The sequence below is a fragment of the Anolis carolinensis genome, chromosome 2 (assembly GCF_035594765.1).
Source record: "Anolis carolinensis isolate JA03-04 chromosome 2, rAnoCar3.1.pri, whole genome shotgun sequence".
Classification (NCBI taxonomy): domain Eukaryota; kingdom Metazoa; phylum Chordata; class Lepidosauria; order Squamata; family Dactyloidae; genus Anolis; species Anolis carolinensis.
The window spans coordinates 282,548,150-282,556,247 of NC_085842.1; the positions used below are offsets into that span (position 1 = coordinate 282,548,150).

The window sequence follows — 8,098 nt, forward strand, 5'->3', positions numbered from 1 at the left end:
CCATATCCAGAAAAAGGTAGAAAAAATATTAATCAGATAAATTTGTCATCTTGATTAAGTACTGTTGATTTCAGAAAGACTTAGGTGGAATTAACTGGGCTGGAATCAAAATCTAAGACGTGTAAAATGAATATATCAAGCTCTTTGTATTCCTCTGTCCTGTTTCTATCATTTAAAAAATAGTTTTCATCAATATCCAGAAAATTCAGCATTTACTGGTTGAAAAAATCATTGTGATATTCTGGTTTTTATTAACTTTACTCATAGAAAGATAAATAATTTAAAATAGTAACCACATGTTTTTCTTTTGCTCAAAGCCATTCCTATTTTTCCCTTTTTCTTTTGAAAGCACCATATAAGATTTTAGCTTGTGTTAAGTTCAGCAGGTTAAACCAATTTATCAAGGAATCTACATATATCCTGTATGGTTTTTTTTCTGTTCTGAATTTACTGAAACATTCAGGCAGAGGTGCATTAATATTTACTGGCAGAATACTCTTTATTTACATAAATTGTAATGTTTCACATGTCTACCTTGCCTTTATACTCCCCAGTGCTGCAGTGACTGTATTCATGCTCCAAAATTCCCTCTGTGTCTACCGGGAAAGTGAAGAACTCAAATGAAAGCTTTGTCTTGTGATACATAATTATTAAATCACATTGAACATTCTATTGGGTTTTGTTTGGGAGGCACTAACAGTCATTTATCAAGAGCCAATTTACTACAACGTAATATATGATCTGTGTATTGAGTAGAGATGGAAAGAATATTCAAATTTTCCCCAAAATGGTAAAAAACACGTGTTTTCCATATTATACAGAAAATGATGTTGGGCAGGAAATTGTTTTCTGCACAACCCTTTAGGAGTCATTTCCTTTACATAGAATAAATCTTTAACTATTAATAGTATTTAAAATCTTTCTCACAATGATAAGAAAATTACTTCCTTTGAGAATGCTGTTAGCAAAAAAAATCATAGAATCATAGAATAATAGACATGGGCCATCCAGTCCAACTCCCTGCCAAGAAGCAGGAAAACACATTCAAAGCACCCCCAACACCCCCATGAGTGAGAAGAATTTTATCACTAACCTATCACATCTAGGTTTCACATCTTTCCTTTCCTTACTTAGTTTATCCATACCTCACAACCTCTGAGGATGCCTGCCATAGATGTGGGCGAAACGTCAGGAGAGAATACTTCTGGAACATGGCCACACAGCCCAGAAGACATACAACAACCCTGTGATCCTGGCCATGAAAGCCTTCGACAACATATTTACATATAATTTAAAAAAAAACTAAAAGAAGCATCCTCTTGAATTTCTGCATGATGAGACAACATAAAGAGGGCATCAATCCTGCCAAGTTTCAGAACATTGCAGTCATCCACTGACTTTAAAGGTTTTTTTTTTTAAATTTAAGAGCATGTGATTATGATTAACCTAAATCACTCAATGAGACTTATAAGCAACAAGCAAGCAAGCAAGCAATACATACTTGTAAAGTGAAATGCTGGTCCTGTTAGAGGAAGAAAGCAGGTAAGTAGGATCACTGCAGATCTGACCTTCTGGGTGTGGAAGCAGAGGTATGTCATTGTGGAAGAGTGGCTCCAGGTGTTTGGTGATGGCGCCAGTCAAGCCCATCACCACCACCTACACCCGGGGTGTCAGCATTCCAGCCAGACTAGCAAGCATACTGCCCCCACCCCACCCCACCCCCAGCCCATTCCGAGTGCTCCTTCAGTCCCAGTACCACAGGGAGCACATGACTGAGAAGGGCTGTTGAAGCGCTCAAGGTCTCTGTGGCCTCCAAGAAGGGCTGGAGAACAGAGACCAGCTGGGAGATAATAGATCTACTCAATATAAGGCAGCTTTGTGTGTTGTACTTAGTTCTCCCAAATGCAGCCTTCAGAGTAAAGTAAAACTTAAAAAATTGCTGTAACATTACCAGAACCACAGTTTGTTGGGAGGCATGATGCAACTGTCTAATAGAAACTCAATTCAAGTGGGTATTCTGGGCTGAGAGAAACTTCCTTGAACTCAATAGGTCTTCTGAGAAGACATGTACAATATATTATCAGTCTCTTTCTGTATCTCTTTCAGCTGCATTGTCTCCAGAAATCAATAGATAAAATGGAAGTTATCTGATGTTATGCTTTTGTCTACACTTTGTCCACAGCCATAATCATGTTTAATGCATAAAGCAAACTGATAGTTTTAAACTGTTTTAAAATCACAGTATCTTTATAAACAGATTTGAAAGATCAATCAGCCAGGATGAAAGAAAGTTTGAATAAGGGTGATGAAGACATGCAATCATAGTATCAGAACAATCTCATTTTCTTTTATATTTCAAACTTTTAAAAAGGAAAAATCCTGCTCTTAATACTTGTCTCTTTATTGATCTACAGCAGGGGTCCCCAAACTAAGGCCCGGGGACTGGATGTGGCCCTCCAAGGTCATTTACCTGGCCCCCCGCCTTCAGTTTTAGATTTAGGCTCACCCAAAGTTTGAAATGATTTGAAGGCACACAACAACAACAATCCTAATTAACTTCACTAGGTCATTGGCCAGAAGCAGACCCACATTGAAATCCTGATAGGTTTATGTTGGTTAAAATTGTTTTTGTTTTTAAATATTGTATTGTTATTTCATTGTTGTTGTTGTTTTATTGCACTACAAATAAGACATGTGCAGTGTGCATAGGAATTTGTTCGTATTTTTTTCATATGATAATTTGGCCCCTCAATAGTCTGAAGGATTGTGGACCGGCCCTCTGCTTAAAAAGTTTGAGGACCCCTGCTCTACAGGCTCCAATAAAAAAGGATATGATTCTTATTGTTATTGTGATTCAAGAAAGAAGAAATAATGTTAACATTATTGTCCAGAATGTTCTACCCAAATATTTTACCTCCAATTGAAGCTCTGGTCTTGGGAAGCATGGTAAGTATGGGAAAGTAAACATAGAAAGTATAGGGAACGTGGAAAGTATGGGAAAGATTTTTGATTCACTGGCTCCAATGCCTTCCCAGTAATGAAACATGGCCTTAACTTGGGAGAAATTATGTCAGCCTTGACCCTGGCATAAATATACTGTTCCTCTATGCTGCCCACTGCCTTCTAAATGTAGACCAGAGACTGAATCTCCAGGCCTTCTGCTTGCAAAGCATGTGCTCTATTAAATGGCAATATGAATATGAATGAATATTAATATGGTTGTTATGACTATTACTATCAATTTTATCTTAGAATGGAGTCACCTGTCCTTCAAAGTCAATCAGAAATGAATACTTAATTAGCCAAAATATCATTAGAAGGTAAAGCATGAATATTATTAACATTGTAAAATGATTGAACAAGTATTAAAATTTATGTCTAATCGTAACTGTACATTAAATTACAAGAGATTATTTGACGTCTTTGAATGTCCACATTTTATAAAAGACAGAAACGGAAAGTGACATGAGTACAGTTTAAAAAAAAATCATATACTCTAAAGATGAATGCTAGCCTCAAACTCTCTCTCTAATATTTCATGGACAATTCTGCTACATAATTATCACCCCCTTTAACAGCCCAGTCCAAAGTGTATTTTGTGAAAAGTTTGATCTCTTTCAACTGTTAGCTTTGTAGAATGGAACTACTTCAGAAGGGTGAGATGTCACTGCGATGTTCTGGTCATCAGAAGAACTGATTAGCAATATAGAAAACTGTCCCTTGCCTGCAGGGATTATGAAGTTGCACTCAGATGAGCAGAGAAGGGCAAAGGTTTCATTAAGTAAAGCCTCAAATCATCTGAGTAAGGTTCTATAAGTACTTAGTTGATGGAATCAATGTTTCCATAGCCTTTTCCTATCTAGCAGAAAGAGTTAGGACTCTTCCCACCACCTTGCTAGGAAGTTGGTGCCCTTTGACAGAGAAGTTTTCTCTTGCTCATCCTATCTCTTCTAACAACCAATCCCCAGTCATTCTTTTTCAAAGTGGAAAAATCAGACTAGTATCAACTCTGGAGACCAAGACGTTAGGGTTCCGACACTCAATTAGCTTTGAGGACAGTTGTTTTCAATCAAGTAAAGTAAATATGTGTTTTTTCTTTGCAATAAGTATTTGCACCCCTTGAAATAATGAGACCAGACAACAATATGAGAGTAACTAACTATGGACAGCTTTATTAGGGTTACCTATTTAAACTTTCTTCATGAACTGCAAAAAACTTGTTCAGGGGAATGAACTTGAAGTGGTATAAGCTAAGGCAGTTGGCTCTTCCAGACCCACTCCTCAACTAATTTGGGTGAAACACCTGAGTCCCCTGAGTTCACCTCTGGCTTGAGTTGTTCTCAGAGTGACCTCTTAGAGCAGCTACCTAGAGTATTCCAATCCCAATCCACAAGGCTTCAGTGGGGCTAGAATTCTCACACAGCTCCAAGGGCAACCACTTTGGTTGCCTGAACACACAAGTGGGGGTTCCTGTTCCTGGCCTTCAGCAAAACAGGGGGTCTTAGGTGCACACTGAGATGTAAACTCTATTCCAGTTCTCTTTCCAGAGATTAGTGGCAAGTTTCTGCTTTGTCCCTATCCCCTGCCAAGCCTGCCTAAACTGTCCTAATGCCCCCCTGCAGATCATGAAGAAACTGTTGGTTGCCATCCTCTGAGAGATGGATATCATCTGCCCAAAATAAATCCTTCCTATGATAGGTGATCTTGTGATGACTATAATAACCTGAACCTTCACTCATCACTTTGTAAATTTCACAATTCACCCTTTTCCTAGCTATATCCAGTTTTTGCAAACTGCCCCCGCCCGTCCACCTTTGATGAGGGATAAAGGCAGACCATGCCAAATGCATTTGAGGTCATGCTTCCCAGTGGTGAAAACTATTGCTTTAATTATTCATTACTATCTTCAAGAGAAAACTTAGTGAAGAATGACATCCCAAAGACACACATAGCCATTCACTCCAAATATAACCAGGCATTAAATCAGTCTTTTTCTCTGGAAAATAGACCAGTATGAGTACCCAGTTTTAAGTATGAGAAACCGAAGCATCAGTGCTTGCCGCAAAGCACCTCCATATCTTCAGAGCTGAAAACCAGTTTTCTCTGCGTGCTACATCCCTTTCTGCTCATCTCAGGTGATACATAGGAGAATTGTTAACATAAAGGAGGTTATGCAAGAAATTGTTTCGCAGTTCTAAGGCCACCGTCTGCTTCACTTCATTAATAAACCCCAGATGGTGTTACTCAGAAGTTATCTGCTGCTTTATTATTTCCTTCTAATTCTGCATGCATTGATTGAGGTATGGGTTATTTTCCATATCCTTGTGATTGAGGCCAAGACGATTACTATTACCAAGTTCACTGTGCCACACATTATTATTCTGCTATTGATTATCATTCTGCCTTGCCTGATCCCACACCCGTGAAGTTCATCTGATTTCCTGTCAGTCTCTGTTGTTTTCTAACAAAAAGACAAATATTTCTTATACTTCACTACTGTTAGTCCTCTTCTGAGAGTATTTTTCCATGTGCATGATTTGAATATTAAGATGTAACTGCATTCAGTCTCTTTGCCATGGGCTATATTTAATTCCCCCACCCCAGTTCCCTTTCTCTATTCTTTTCTCCCACTTGGCATATGTGATTAGACTACAGTGGCTGAATTATTCTGTGAAGAGCTTTGTGTTGCAAGCAATGTAAGAGGTGTGATTTAGAATCCCCGACTGCTGATGACCTCATTATTGCATTGCTCTGCTGAAGTAGTATAAAGTCGCATAAGCTCCATCACAAGGGCACCAGAAGACCTAGCAAGAAGATTGCTTTCCTAAATATTCTGTCATTACAAAAAAGGAAGATTTAAAAGGTTTTTTTAATAAAAAAACCCTTCTCTTACAGAACTAGTTATGCAGAATTGTACCTGCAAACTTTCTGAGAAAAATCTCTCCCTGCCCCCCAATAACTTTCAAAGCTTTGCAGTTATAGGACTTGAAGACAGTCAACAACAACAACAATTTCAGAATTGCTTGCATTAAGAGTTAAGATCAGATTATTATGTTCAAAATCTCATCTCATTGTCAATGAAAATAAGCATGTGAACATAAATAAATGTCAGATCATCTCACTCTCTCATATCATCTGGTGAAAATTGACAATATTTATATCACAGCTCAGCCTATCAGTATCCATCAGTTATCAGAGTGAATCCTTATCTTCTGGCATTTTATGGTTTTGGGGGGAGAACCATAAATGTTTTAATTTTTTTAAAGACTTGTGATCCATATGACCAACTTAAGCCTTTGCATTTCTGTTGAAAAGATAGTGACTATAAACACCTAAAGATCTCATACCTGCAGGAGCAAATCTGTTGTGTAGAATGGAACAAAATGACCTTACAACTCCAGAGGTTCTTGGAAGATACTGATTATCTAGATTCAATGCAGTCTGGCTTTAGGCCAGGACATGGAACTGAGACAGCCTTGGTTGCCTTAGTGGATGATCTACTCCGGGAACTGGACAGGAGAAGTGTGTCCCTGTTGGTTCTGCTGGACCTCTCAGAGGCCTTCAATACCATAAACCACAGTATCCTTTTGGGATGCCTGACAGGAATAGGTCTTGGAGGTACTGTTTTACAGTGGCTCCAGTCCTTCCTGGAGGGCCATACCAGAAAGGACTGGTACATGGGGGACACCTGCTCAGCCTTGCAACCATTGCTTGTGGGATCCCTTAGGGCTCAATACTGTCCCCCATGTTGTTTAACATCTACATGATGCTTCTGGGAGAGATCATCCACAATTTTGGAATACAATGTCATCTGTATGCAGATGATGTTCAATTCTATCAGTCCTTTCCACCTGCTACTAAGGAGGCTGTCCAGGTCTTGAACAGGTGCTTCACAGCTGTGGCAGTCTATATGAGGGCAGACAAGATAGAGGTACTCCTGTTCAGTCGCAAAGCTGAACATTGTATAGGGTACAGCATGTGTTGGACGGGGTTACACTCCCCCTGAAGATAGCTTCACAGCTTGGGAATTCTCTTGGACTCACCACTGAACCTGAAACCCTAGGTTTCGGCAGTGGCCATTTGCACAATTAAAACTTGTGTGCCAGCTGTACCCAATCCTTGGCAAGTCAGACTTGGCCATGGTAGTCCATGCTCTGGTTGCATCCCGAATAGACTACTACAACATGCTCTATGTGGGGTTGCCTTTGAAGACTGTTCAGAAGCTCCAAATAGTCCAACCGGAGCAGTGTACAGGAAGCACACAACCCCCCTGCTACGGCAGCTCCATTGGCTGCCAGTCTGCTACCGAGCACAATTCAAAGTGCTGGCTTTAGCCTATAAAGCTCTAAATGGTTTCCGCTCAGCTTACCTGTTCGAACATATCTCCCCCTATGAACCATCTTGGAGATTAAGATCATCTGGGGAAGCTCTGCTCTCGATCCCGCCTCTTTCACAGAAGCGACTGGTGGGGACGAGAGACAGAGCCTTCTCAGTGGTGGCCCCTCGACTGTGGAACTCCCTCCCCAGTGATATCAGATCAGCCCTCTCCTTCCTGACCTTCAGAAGAAGAGCAAAAACATGGCTCTGGAATCAAGCCTTCAGAGAATAATCACAGTGCAATAGATTGAATTGGAATTATGCAATGACTATCGGAATTGTATGGATTGTTATTGTGGATAGCGTGGTTTTAAATAGTGATTTAATGTATTTCAATTTTGATCTTAATTTTAATTTTAAATGTTTATTTAATTGTACATTGTTTTAGGCATTAAATCATTGCCTATCTCTAAGCCGCCTAGAGTCCCCTTCGGGGTTGAGAAAGGCAGAATATAAATACAGTAAGTAAATAACAGAAGATGCAATCAAGGAAAATACAAGAAATTAATTTTAAATTGTATGAGATGTCAAAATCTTCCTTTACATTATAATGAGGAAAGTTAGTATGAAAGAGGGGAATTCTTAACTTATACTTTTCTAGTGTAACATATATTTGATTAAGTAATAGACCTTCAAATTAAATCAGATCTGTGAAAAAACACTAAGAAGATATGAACATATGTGTATGTGTAAGATATGTATATGTGTATCATGCATCTAA

General features: G+C 39.1%; 1 long non-coding RNA gene across 1 annotated transcript in view; it reads left to right on the forward strand.

Moving 5' to 3' along the window:
* Positions 1-6,045, forward strand: part of LOC134296716 (uncharacterized) — a 248,548-nt gene extending 242,503 nt beyond the window's left edge. Inside the window, exon 5 of the long non-coding RNA XR_010003552.1 lies at positions 1,135-6,045. This is a non-coding gene — a long non-coding RNA (uncharacterized LOC134296716). The remainder of the gene's footprint in view (positions 1-1,134) is intronic.
* The last annotated feature ends 2,053 nt before the right edge of the window (positions 6,046-8,098 follow it).